Consider the following 13,942-nt stretch of genomic DNA (forward strand, 5'->3'; position numbering starts at 1 on the left):
AAACCATATAGATTATTATGTGAACATTCTTTACAAGGAAGGCTGAAGAAATGCGGAAAAGGGGAGTTGCTTTTTGGCACTGCTGAGAGCATTCGTGAAAGGCTGTCGTTTTGTTTCAGCTCAATCTTTGTTCCCCTGGGTTTTCCACTGGTCAGCATTTTACTGGTGCAACCAGTAATCCTCTCAGGGAGCTGGGTTAGGACAGAGGCTCCTGAAAGGTCAGTAAATGCCAGAATCTGCAGGGATTGACTCAGAATCAACCAGTGTCCTTTCTGCCTCCATCCACACCTATCAAAATATCTTGGGCTTAGGTCCTTACCTGCCACATTTAAACCTGATTCACCCTTTGCCTCTAACATTCCTCTAGGTCCCACCATTCTCCTTAGTCCTATCCTGATTCATTCTCTTTTGCCCCACCAACAAAGGACCAACCTTCCAGTGCAAAAATAAAAATAAAAGAGAATTATCCTCATTTCTTATCTTTTCCTCCATCAATTTTTATTGATTTTCATACAATTTCACAAATTCAAACAATTCAACAAATTTGATTCAGTTTCAGTTCAGTGTTCCCTTATTTTGACTTCCCATCTTTATTTCCATGATGTTCAAATCCTTTATCTACTGCCTTAAATGTAATACTTATTTCTATAATATACAGTGATACCTCGGGTTACATACGCTACAGGTTACATACGCTTCAGGTTACAGACTCTGCTAACCCAGAAATATTACCTCAGGTTAAGAACTTTGCTTCAGGATGAGAACAGAAATCATGCTCTGGTGGCGTGGCAGCAGCAGGAGGCCCCATTAGCTAAAGTGGTGCTTCAGGTTAAGAACAGTTTCAGGTTAAGTATGGACCTCCGGAACGAATTAAGTACTTAACCTGAGGTACCACTGTATATATCCTACATTCCATTCCTTTTTCATTCTCATTCCTTTGCTTATATTCCCGTCCTGACCATGATTTCATTTGATTGTAAGAGAGCTTATCTTGATGCCCGTTCTTCAAGTGAATTCCATTATTCCCTATATTTTGTCTCAGTGATGCCCCCCACCCAGTCCATTTTCAGACTAAAAGCTGGTGGGTTGATAGCAAGATCCTGGGCATAGTCCCACTTAGACACTATTTGGTCCATTTCAATTTCTTTGATGCAGCCCAGGATCCCCTTACAAGTGCATAAAAACCAAAAACAAAAAACGCCAATTTCACTCAGTGGGAAAAATAATACCAAGTATGGTCTTGGCGAGAGAGTTGAGAAATGAGATGATCCTGAACACTCAGAAGCAAGCATAACTCTGACAAAAGGTGTGGGAGCCACAAAGTGGAGACTGGCGAGGCTGAGTTTTTAGAAACATCTGGCCATTAATCTGAGCATTGGGGACTTCTGAAACATTGGCAAGGCTGCTCCAGCTGGCCCTGGGACCGCTGCTTCTGCATTAACAGGTAAATCGGCCAGATGGCCTCCAGTTTTACTACTGTTTCTGATATGGATGATGAGTTCCGATCCCCAATGAGCAATACGCCTTCCAAAAACCGAACATTTGTATTCACCTTTTGACCACACCAAAACAATGTAATCATTGAAGAAGCCCCCTATCGTGATTAGAGTGGAGGACAAAATAGAAGCTTGTTTGCTACTCGGAGAGGAAGCAGCCAGAAGCCTGTCTATGTGTGTGGGGAGACATTGGAATTAATTTTAGACAGCTGTGGCTACATGCATTTTTGCCATCAGGCAAAAGCAGCGTTTTCAGTACGAAGCAGGGTTTGGTTTGTTTCCCATCTGTATGTTTTAAGAAAAGGCAGAGCCCTACACAATATGAATATAAGGCTGGACGTATCAAATACGACTGCCTGAAATGCGATGCCTGAAATTTCTGACCCCGGTAATATGCAACAAATAATTTCATCATCTCGAGGGAGATGTTGGATGCTTTTATGTTCGTTTGTTTCTGGGACACTCAGAAGGCCACATGACGAGAAAGTATCTTGCTCTGGGTTGTGTCGGCTCCTTTACACGCTGGGGAGCTTAATCACATTGCTCTATCAATTTATGGATTTATGCAATTTTATGAATTGCTTTTCCTGCTGCTCTGATATCAGAGTGCTCAAAGCTAAGCACAACTGGGAGAAAGACAAGAGCAATCCACAAACTTGAACAGATTTGTTGGCAGCAAAGGTTGTAATTGCTAAGTTCTGAAAAGGAGCAACTATCCCAACATGCAATTTGTGGAGGGACGAAGTATGGACAAAATCTCATAGTAAATAAAAGCAGCAACGGTATAGGGAAAGCCAGGAGATTTTCTTTTAATATAGCATAGTTTATAAACTTTCCTGAAATTAACTCATGAAATGAAAGTAAGTCAAATAAAAATACAGCTATTTTATTTATAGTAATATTACAGTGATATTCCATATATCAGCTGGAGATACTGGAAACCAGAGTTGTTAATGTGTAATGATAAGGGGCTAAGAAGAAGGCTTGCTGGCTTTCTTTCTAATTTTTCTTCAGATGATTCTTTTCATGCAGAGTCTTTCACATACGTTCATATAGAATATTTAAATAGTTGGCTTGAATTGATATTTCCTTTGCGGGAAGAAAACAAAACGTAATTACAGTAATGATCACATAATGAAAAGAAAACAAAATAATGGTTGCACCACTCATTATGTGTGTTGGTCCAATACGGAATAAATATTATCTGGTTTTCAATGAATGTATCATCTTGTAGCCCATCGCTTATTCTTATGTAATTAGTGAGCTTTTCCATTTCTGCTAACAGCCAGATTTATTTTTTTTGAAGAAAGAACAATGACTGCAAATAGATTCTTTGTTGTCCTGCTTTACTGGTTCTTCAAGCAGTGTTGCCAGCCCAGAATCCAAAATACTTGAGTGATTCCCTGGTCCAGACTGTTTCCCTTTTGCATCAGGTTGCAAGAGGCAGACATTTCATTTCTTTTGTCTGGGACTGAATCTGGGGCTTTGTGCATGTAATGTGTTAAGTTGTGGGTGAACATATCAGACAACACAGCGATTCTTCAAACAGCTCTTGTTTATTCACAGGCCAGAACGGAACTGAACTGAAGGGTTCAGCCAGCCTGCTTATATAGAGCTCCACTAGAACGCAACAGTAACCATTTCCTGTAACTATCCAATCGCTGAACGTCACTTTCGATCCCTTATTTGCATATGTGGACCTGAGTGAAAACTATCTACAGTGTCCCCCTGCTGGACCAGGGTGAGAACTTCAGTACATAACATAATGGATGTGTGCCCCATTGAGCTATGGGCTCTTCCATGCTTTGAGTTCTTTGCAAAGCTATTTGTAAGCTTGACTGAGTGGTGCCCTTCTTATGTGCTGAGGAACTTGCATCTCTAGTCAACATGTGAATCATCCAGTTTGCAGAGGGGTTTAAATCACTATAAAGAGCCATTGGATTGTCGAAATCCTTGCAGTCAATTCTTAATTGGTAGTGCATTTAATTTAGCAACCTCATATGCATCAAGCCATCTCTTGCACATCAGACCAGGGAAGCCATCTCTGCAATTTGAACATTTCAAGAAGCACTACTTTCCATGAGGCTGACAGTGCTCCTTCAATAGTGTTTGAAGCTGCTCTGAGGATGCATATCAGGTTGCTAAATTAATACGTGACCAATTGAGAATTGAATGAAAGCTCTTGGGCAATTCAGCACCACTTCATACCTGTGCTTTTAAGTTCCTATGTGAACGCAATGGCATTTAGCGAGCATGTTCATAAATTCATTAATAACTATTAATGCACGCTCTCGCCAGCACTGGAAAAAAGATCTCTGAACCTTTGATGGAACAAATGTATTATTAAAGATGGCACTGGCTGCAAAACACTGGGTGATATTTTGAATGTCTAAAGATAGAAGCAAATTATGGTTTCTCTTTATGTTTTTATTGTTTATTATCTCACGGAATTCTTTGAAGAGAACAGACAAACAGAAATCAAAATAGAAAAACCTGACTACACAGATAAGATTTTGGAATCAAAATAATTTGTAATATTCCTTCACGCTGCAGGTTGGACTCCTGGAATTCCTGATAGGGCTGAACAAAATGCAGACACCACAATGAGTTATCCTATAACTGTAGCAGGAGATAAGAACATTGGCTGCAGAAGGAAGTGGAGAAGTTAGGGGCATCTTATCCAAACTGGCAAACTCTCAGAAATTGTGGTATTTCTTTTCCTCAATCCTTTATCTCTCTGCCAGGAAAATATTCACTCTCTTAATTTATTTGTTTCTGGCTGCTGTTAAAGGCACAGGAACAAACAAATGCAGCTGGCAACTTGACTGTCCCACAACTCACTAAACACAAAGTAGATTTTTCTGATGCTAAGAGCCATTTGACAGTGATGGACTCTCCTTTTTTTGGATTTTTAAAAGCAGAGGTTGGATGGTCATCTGTCATACTGTAGATGCTTTTGGTTGGACTAGATGACCCTCTGCAATATAGGAATCTCAGTTCTCAATTCTACGATTCCCTACCTGTAGTGTTATCACTTATTTGCCATCGTAGTGAAATGGAGCCTTTGTGAACTAAGGTAATATGTTTGGTTGGCATGCGTCTGTCTCGGGAAACAATGGAGGAGTGCATTTTGTGGGGTAAAGTCAAACTGTTGGAAGGTTACAGCGCTTGTAGTGGCTGTAGAGACCGATACGGGAGAGACATGTTTTGTTGCAGCTGGGGCAGAGGACGGCGTCTGGTTGTGCTAGCTGCCAGTATTATGGGTCAGAAATAATAAACAAGAGGTGATGGTTATCATTATGATGTTCTCTTTGTAGGCTGTGAAAGACATTCATATGGCTACTGTTGGAAACATAATACTGCACTGGAAGGACCACTCTGGAAATATTTATACTAAAGAGTAGTGCATAAATCTACAAGGTAAATAAATAAAACATATATTTTCTGGTCTGGCAAGTCAGTTCTGTTCAATAGTGTACCCATGAAGTAAGGGACTAAATTGCCGTGTAGTTTGACACGGCGAGATGATATGAATGAACGTTTGCATTAAAGCAGGGAGAGAAAGGCCAGAGTACATTATGGCTTCTGAAGCTGACAATGTGCCATCATTAAGACTGATAGTCAAATCTTTATGCCTGCCTGCTTTATTCAATAGTGTCCCATTACAGATTGACCTCACATTATTGGCTAAAAGATATTCTATTAAAATTAAAAAAGGCTTTTATATTCGTGTCTCTCTCCCACATTTCTTGTTAGTGAAAGCGTACCCTCTTAGAGCAGTTTTAAATTGCCTCTTGGTGGGTTATACCATAACAGGCTGCAAATACAGGAGTTTGTGTTTGAATGTTCCCTATATAGAGAAAAATATTCTATATTAAAAAAAAAACAGTATATCAGGGGAAAGCCTCCTAGCCAGCCTTATCCCTGTCAAACTATTTATGAATGGGAGGTCTGTGTGTTTTTAAATAAAGGGATGCATTCACTGTTGCATGTGCATAGCTCAGTTTCGTTACGACACTCTGGCTGTTATCCTATGGCCATTCTGGGTCCATGAATTAGTTAGTCAGCCTGTCCTGGATGGGATGGGATGGCATTCGCCTGGAAGAATGAGGTTTGCAGGCTGGACAGGCTTCTTGCGTCTACTCTGTCCCTAGAAGCCCAAGTGCCACCAATTGCACAGAGCAACTATTTTCAACTCCCGCTGCATCACCAGCTATGGCTATTCTTGGATAGCGATAACCCGGCCACAGTAATCCATCATTTAGTCATCTCCCAATTATCCTGCTGCAATGCATTTTGCATAGGGCTACCCTTGACTACAGCTGAGATATGGCAGCTAGAACAAAATATTGCTGCCAGGGTACATAGACTGTCTTGGCTGTAGGAGACCACATGATTTCCGCTGGCTGCCTGTTTGCTACCAAGCCCAATTCAAGGTTTCGATTTTGGCATATAAAGCCCTGGATGACTTGGAACCCAGGTATCAGAAGGGTCCTTTTGGGGGGGGTGTTAATTAACAGCAAAATTAAGAGAATGGGTGTTTTAAGAGAATGAGTGTTTTATGGAAGAATGGATGCCTATAGTATGATGAACTCGCAGGCAGGATTTGAGCTATAAGCAACAGAAGTAATCAGATTATAATATTGTTACGATTGGGTAGTTAGAAGACAGGGTGCATCAGAAGAGGAGGAACAACAGCTCCATGGGAAAAGGGGTGGGAAGTCGACAAAAATAAGAGAAAAGACGAAATTGTGTTTTTTGACTATATATGGTATTAATGTTGAAACTGAATAAAATATCACTGGGGAAAAAGAAGGAACCTATTTCTGTAATCTCCTACCCATGCTCTTCTTAAGGGTCTTTTCGTCATCTCCAGTCCTGCTCCTTGCTTCTATTGTACGGTACAGACAGAGACAAAGAGCTGTTTTCTGGAGAGCAAAGAGATTAAATACTCAGCCAATGTGATGGCAAACATAGACAGGATTGAAGCGTGGAAATTGGAAAGAGATCTGTGGCTGACAACATGGTTCTGTGCAGGGGAATGATCTCCAAGCATCCCATAGGTGCCTCTTCCTAACTCCCCACCACCACACACTCCCAAAAAGAGAAAAGAGAAATCCCAGATCAGATGATGGCTCATAGGTTCTTATACATTGCCAAGAACACTTAGTAAGTTTAAACCCCCTTGGATTAGCATTACACAAATCATTCCAGATCTCAAATAATGTGACCCATTTCCAATATAGCAACCACTGTTTGTGAAGGAACACATCCCAGTCTCAAAAGTTCCATGGTAATAAAAAGCGGAATACATCACTGAAAAACATTAGCATGCACCCACTTTCCCTCTGCTTCAGATTGTTCCAGATGTTCATAGCCCTTAGGTGGTCGTAGGGATAGTGGGCAAGTATGTTTTCAGCTGTTCCTGCCACTTTCCCTGGTTTAGTACCCCCCTTTTTTTCTAAAGTCAAAGTAAAAGCAGTGAGTTACAGCTAGTCATTAAAAAGATACACCGGGGTCTCTCCAAGCACATTTATGTTTGTGAAACATCCTTTGCTGATGGTTTTCCACTTTCCTTACACAGGCTCGTGTTTTGCTCCATTCTCTTCAGAAAAGCAGAAGTTGCTGCAGGAATTTGAGTAGGTCGGCAGATGGAACACTGTTTGTATTATGACCAATATGATGTCAGCCTGCTTACCTATAGCTGCTTTACATAGAGTACTATAAAGTGGCCTGTCTCTTTAAGAGACATGTGTCATGTGCAACAGGTGGCTTACAAAGTCTAAGTCATGTCTTAATAGCCTAAGTGTGTCTAGTCAAGACACACACACTGCTTTGGAGGGAACAAATGGTGGGATAACCAGCCTCATATAGCCAGCATGCTTAAGTCTAATTAATCCACCAAGGGGTTAATGCCATAGAGTAAACTGTCCTGCCATGCTTAGCTAGGTCACTCCCCCCTCGCATTCGGAGGGAGGTAATCAAGCCTCTTGTTGTACCTCCGTCTATTTGAGAAGCTCCACATATGAGGTCTGAGTTGGTTGCTACTGCTCAGACCACATGGCTCTAACAAGCCTCTCTTGAGTTCCTATAACAATAATTTGGAAATTTTCACCACTTTAGAACTAAACCAAGTTTTATTGCCTGTGTGGCTTTTCTGTTTGATGTATGGAGTAGCACATGAACATGACTTTTTAAGGCTTTGTAAGTAAACCGTTTTAAACTGTAAACTAGTGGTCTTTTCCTATGCGGGGGAAGAGGGCACTATTTTGGAACTCGCTCAGAAAGACATATTTTAAAGGTCTAACAGCCTATGTGTCCTTGTTTGCTGCATGTTTTGTGTTTTCAAATACTTGCTGGAGTTCTCTCACCAAAGAGTACCTGCTTCAAATTTGGATCTCGGCATCTGGGAATTCTCCTTTTATACCTATTTTTTGCTTGCCACCAACACAAAATGGTATCTTCCTCATTCGTAAGGAGGTTGGGTGCACGCTTGGGGAACCCTTGCAAGATGCTGCTCACCTTCCTGATATTTGGCACCACCTGAATACCTTTCTCTCCCCATCAGCCATTTCAGGTATGAGCCTACTGGTATGAGCCTACACCGAGACAGATGGGTGATATACTGAATTATTATTTCCACTGTCCTAATGGAATGTTCTTGGTTACTTTTTATTGTGTTTTATAATGCTGTTTGGTGCCCTGAGATCTTCTGTGATGAAAGGTAGGATAGAAACACCATGAACCATCACATAAACATATGTATAAATATATAACTCCTAGGACCAGCCCTGTAACACAGCCAGGACCGGATTTAGGTTTGATGAGGCCCTAAGCGGCTGAAGGTAATGGGGCTCTTTATATGTCCAGCTTTCCTTTGTCAACAACAAATTGTCGCTGTTTTTGTGTGTTGAATATATGCTTTATGGTAATTTATGGACCTAATAGGTATCTAAAGCCATTTGCACATAACAAAACATGTATTTTATCAAAGTCATTTGTATTTTATCTTATATTTTGGAAATGCACATCCAGTTGTTGTTTTCCTTTTCATTTTTTGGTGGCCCCCAAGAGAGTGGGGCCCTAAGCTATAGCTTGTTTAGCTTATACGTAAATCTGGCACTGAACACAGCCAAGTGACTCAACCTGCTTCTGGCAGCATCATTAGTGGGGATGGTGGAGAGGGATAGATGAAAGCAAGAATTGGTATCGGAATGGGGTAGCAAGACTTTTTTTTAAAAAAAAAAAGAATGGCAAACTGCCACATGCAGCGCCTTACTTGGATGTGTCTGGAGTCTTGGAAGCTTGACTACCCTACGTTCTCCTACAAATGGACCTTGAGCTTGTTTGGAGGCTCTAGCAGGGGACCGCAGCTATCGTATACCCTTGACCGAAGAACGGTACACTCCTTCTATCTGGGATGGTCGTCCTCTTCCACCGAGCGCGCAGCTTCGGGAGGGACGCATGTGGAGCGGTGAGGGAGGAAGGGGACACCCGCCTAGCCAGCCAGATCAGCCGAATCAACCCTGGCGATCAATGGGGTGACAGATGTTGCAGCCAGATCGCCCTCACATCCGGGGTAGCAAGACTTTTGAAAATGTTGACCATAGCACCATGGAGGTGTCATTTGGACTCTGCTTAAGGCAGCAAAATGTTTTGGGTCATAGAATAATAGAATTGTAGAGTTGGAAGGGATACCAAGGATCCTCTAGTCCAACCCCCTGCAATGCAGGAATCTCAGCCAAAGCATCCATGGCAGATGTCCATCCAACCTCTGCATAAAAACCTCCAGGGAAGAAGAGTCCACAACCTCCTGAGGAAGACTGTTCCACTGTCAAACAGCTCTTATTGTCAGAAAGGTTTTCTGTATGTTTAGTCCAGGCATAGGCAAACTCGGCTCTCCAGATGTTTTGGGACTATGACTCCCATCATCCCTAGCTAACAGGACCAGTAGTCAGGTATGATGGGAACTGTAGTCTCAAAACATCTGGAGGGCCGAGTTTGCCTCTGCCTGGTTTAGTTGCACTCTCCTTTCTTGTAACTTGAAGCCATTGGTTCAAGTCCTACCCTCCCTGTCAACTCTTTGTTAATTCATGAATCATTTCTACCTCAGTTTTAATTGGCTACCTAGAAAAGAGAAAAGAAAAACCCAGGGCAGGGACTTTGGGGTGTTATTGTTTGTTTTTGCCCCCGATGGTAAAGTCTACCCTGCAATGAATTTGCCTTGGGGTTTTTTTTAGAAGGGAATAGCGGTCTTAAGTTGAGGCCATTGTACAAATTAAACATGCCTGTCTAGAAGTCAAGGTATCAGCAACTGCAAGTGTCTGTGTCAGCAGGTTTTTAGGCCTTAGCCTGCATCTGGAGATGAATTACTGCCTCGAATGGTGCTAGAGACAGCTGCAAACATTCTCCTGAAGATGAGGTAAGGACAACGGGAAGAAATGGCTGATGTTTTTCTTCATCCCTGTCAAATCCCAATACACCAGAAAAATAATAATAATTTTGAGCAGGGCAGTAAGCTACCTGTCTAAACAAACAAACCTGGCTTTACATTTTAAAAATAAATAAAGAGCAGGATGGAAATGGCAGGAAGGGTTGCATAGGCTGGGCAAGGCGTGCATTTGAAATGACAGGGGAAGATAAATCTGGTGGCATTGCACCCACTTCCACTGGCTAGTAGCATATTAAGTTTAAGAGCAATGTTTTCCTTCAGCTTTTGGTTTCAAGCAACCCACGATTTGGAGGGAAAACAAGCTCACTCATGAATAACACTCTTGTATATATATTTTTTAACTCAGATGAGCTCAGTTTAAAGTCCTCTCCCATGAATGAGTTAATTGTTTTAAACGTTTGAGTATGAAAATAAACTCCTAAGCCATAAGGTTTTCTGAGGCAAGAGACTTAACTTTAGGGTTCAAGCAATTTACGTCGGCTCCCCACATGCTAATCAACACAAAAACACAACAGACTAAAATGTTTTAAGAACAACTAGTTAGTGCCTTGTCAAATAGGCTTACCCTGCTATTAATTTTAAGGATCTCCATTAAACAAGCAACATAGCTGGAACTGGGCTTTTTTACAGATGGGCGGCACACCCACTGACTTTTTCCATGGCTTGAATAACACTCTTTTCAGTCACCAGTGAATGGGGATTTCCCACCTCAAGGCAGACCCATAATAAACAAAGGCATTGGACTGGATTATCTTCCCCAAGCGAACATGAATAATCTCTAGGCTGAAATTTTATTGGTGTAAGCCAGTTGACAGAAGAACCTCTAGTTTATCACCATGTTCAATATACAGCTGGTTTTCTTTATCTGTTTGTTTTCAACTCTCAGACAGCATCTATATTGGTTCAAGAGCTGGGACAAACTTATGAAACTTCTTTTGAATATTATTGTGCCAAGCTGCCTAAATAATTCTGAATGTTCTGGTTTCAATGTCAGGCAATGGATGTCTGCCTACTCCCAGACCATGGAACCAATTGTAAGCACGAATGCTTTGTTTCCATGGGGAATTGCATTCTTGCATCAGAATGATGTCACACCCACATCTCTTGGAGCCAGGAAATGGCAACTATATTGCCTGTAGCAGTGGCTCTCAGTGGCCTGGTGCAAAGTTCCAGGAAGGTATAGAATCCAGAAGAAAGATGGTTCTCACAAGACAAGACACGGATGGGTTGAATGACTCCAGTCACATTGCCTGGTTTTTTGAAGGTATCTGGCAAGTCATTCTCTTTTACATTTCTGAATCTTGATCTTTGCTATCAATGGTAAGGTATATGTAAAGGGACCCCTGACCCTTAGGTCCAGTCGTGGCCGACTCTGGGGTTGCGGCGCTCATCTCGCTTTATTGGTCGAGGGAGCTGGCATACAGCTTCTGGGTCATGTGGCCAGCATGACTAAGCCGCTTCTGGCGAACCAGAGCAGCACACGGAAATGCCGTTTACCTTCCTGCCAGAGCAGTACCTATTTATCTACTTGCACTTTGATGTGTTTTCAAACTGCTAGGTTGTCAGCAGCAGGGACCGAGCAATTGGAGCTCACCCCATCGCGGGGATTCGAACCGCTGACCTACTGATCAGCAAGTCCTAGGCTCTGTGGTTTAACCCACAGTGCCACCTGCGTCCCTCACTATCAATGGTAGGGTTGCCATAATTCAAGAAGTAAAAATCCGGACACAAAAGTTGTTGAGCTTTTCGGAATTCACCCACAAGAGGCAAAGAGTGATACCTAAACACAAAAATTGTTGGCAAAAACCTAAACATTTTGCTAATTTTTTAAAATCCCCCCGGGTGTTAATTTAATCATTTGAATACCGAACATGTCTGGGAAATTCTGGATGTATGGCAACCCTAATCAATGGCCAATGTATAATTTGTTTATCTAATCTTAGGAGCTTTGTGATGACTTTGTTTGTGATGATTGTATCTTTTCCTTAACACCTACTTCAGATTGTGGGGTTGGGTAGGTTTTATAACTTGATCCAGACTTTGAAAAAATGAAGGTCATTCTGACGGGTACAGAGAGGTACAAGAAAAGCTAGTGGGTAAGGCATTGAAGGAAGCAGGATAAACCCACAGCTCTTGCATAAATCATTACACCATTGGTGCAATTAATTGGGTTTGGTTATAACTAAAACCTTTGTTGTGAGAACTCATGACAAGCCGTTGGCAAAGTAAACAAAGCCTGATAGACAACAGCCACTATTCCTAGAAAAATCAAGGGAACATTCCAAATGTTCAGTCCCTTTACTCACATCTGTATGTGTTCTTGTTGGAGTGCATATTTATGTACTCCAGTAGGAATACATGCTGATGTGAATGTCACATTGGATTGCAAACAGCCTTCAGTTAAACAACCTCCGTCAAAATTTCTGCACATTAGAAAACTTCCTCGCCAGATGCACAAAGAATTCCATCCCCTATAATTGCATATCATCACCAGTGTATACTGTCTGGCTTCTTCCATGTGCCAAATGCAATTATCTATGGTTGACACAAATGTTCTTACTGAATCTTGCGCCTATTTTATAAACAAAAGCTGGTGCCTGATGCAGGGATTCCAAACAGGCTTAAACGACAGCCAGTCCCTTTTCTGTTGATCGGAACGTCTTCTAAGGAAAATACGCAGAGGAACACAGAAGTTGGATCGAGGATTCCCAAAGTGTATGCTAAGATGCAATAGCCCACCACGAGAATAGCTGAAGCATGCCTTGAAAAATGAAACCACCGTATGCAATGCAAATGCTGTTCTGTGCTATAAACATGGGGGGCAGGGAAGACTTTGGTAATCTTTGGTCATATGGTGCACTCAGCGAGGTCAAAATTTGGTGCCCCCAAACGGATCTTCTCAACGATGGATCTTCTCAATTTTGTAGCCCCTTGGCTCAGTGCCCTGTGTGAGACAACTGCCTGCATTGCCCTAAATCTGGCGCTGTGGGGAGGACCCATGTGGCATGATCACCTCTCATTGGCCCCCTCACTAGACACAATGCTAACTACATCACTTGAAGTTGTGTTCTGGGTTGGGTCTTTTTAACATATTAATGTTTGTGTGGACAGGCGGAGTCCCCCAAACCCTGGGCGGCCCCCCCTCATGTCGAATAACAAGACAACGTGCTATGGGATTAAATTGGCCACAACTTTATTATATTTCAGATGTGGGTAGACTTTGGCTCAGGCATTGGGCGTTTATCCCTCCCAGTCCCCAGCCGGGGATCTGGGGAACATCAGGGTTATCCAATGTGTTTGGAGGATGGGCCAGCTCTGGAGAACATATGTTCAAGCAGAGATAGCCACCCTCGTTACGCTGCCGTTGCAGGGGAGGGCAATGACGACCTCTTGGCATACGGTCAAAGCCTCCCCTCACAAACCCCTTTAACGGGGAACCCTGGTATCACCGCCACAAAGAGGAAGGGGGTGTGGGTCACCACTGCATGCCCCCCCCCAATACAGGAAAATAGACTAAAGGATTCTGCCCAAGGCCTGATACGCCAAAGTTGTGACATTTTGCTACGGGAAAGGCAAAACCTGCCAATGCAGGGAAATTCCTTTCTGGCCCTTCAACAGTGACCTTGACGTAGGAGCGCTTGCATACCTGTGAAGAAAAGGTTAACCTGCAAAATAAATCTTAACTGAGGGTGGGTAGGGTGGGAGAAGCTCTGGAGCCAACTGAAGATTCCCAGGTAAGATCCCCCCCTGTATTGTGTGGGCAGGTAGTCCCTCCCCTACCTAGCCTGGTCACCTTGGCAACACTTCCCCAGGTGGGATTGGACAAATGACTGAGGCAGGTGGAGACCTCCAGGTATCCCACCTGGGGAAGGCGAAGCCAAGCCTGTGCTGATGGAGCTGCACATGGTCCAGGGGCTGCCCGTGTCCACGCAAAGGGTGCCCCCCGTTTAATGTGAGGAGCAGTCATTACTCCTGTATCAGGACTGTGTTGTGT

At 42.6% G+C, this 13,942-nt stretch overlaps 1 long non-coding RNA gene across 1 annotated transcript; it reads left to right on the plus strand.

Annotated features, from left to right (window-relative positions):
* The first annotated feature begins 2,606 nt into the window (after window positions 1–2,606).
* LOC309371326 lies at window positions 2,607–4,941 on the plus strand. The gene is made up of 2 exons (XR_014169052.1): window positions 2,607–2,929; window positions 4,814–4,941. It is a non-coding gene; the product is annotated as an uncharacterized lncRNA (long non-coding RNA).
* Window positions 4,942–13,942: the final 9,001 nt, after the last annotated feature.

The sequence above is a fragment of the Podarcis melisellensis genome, assembly GCF_964234715.1.
Source record: "Podarcis melisellensis genome assembly, chromosome: 5".
In the NCBI taxonomy this organism is placed as follows: domain Eukaryota; kingdom Metazoa; phylum Chordata; class Lepidosauria; order Squamata; family Lacertidae; genus Podarcis; species Podarcis melisellensis.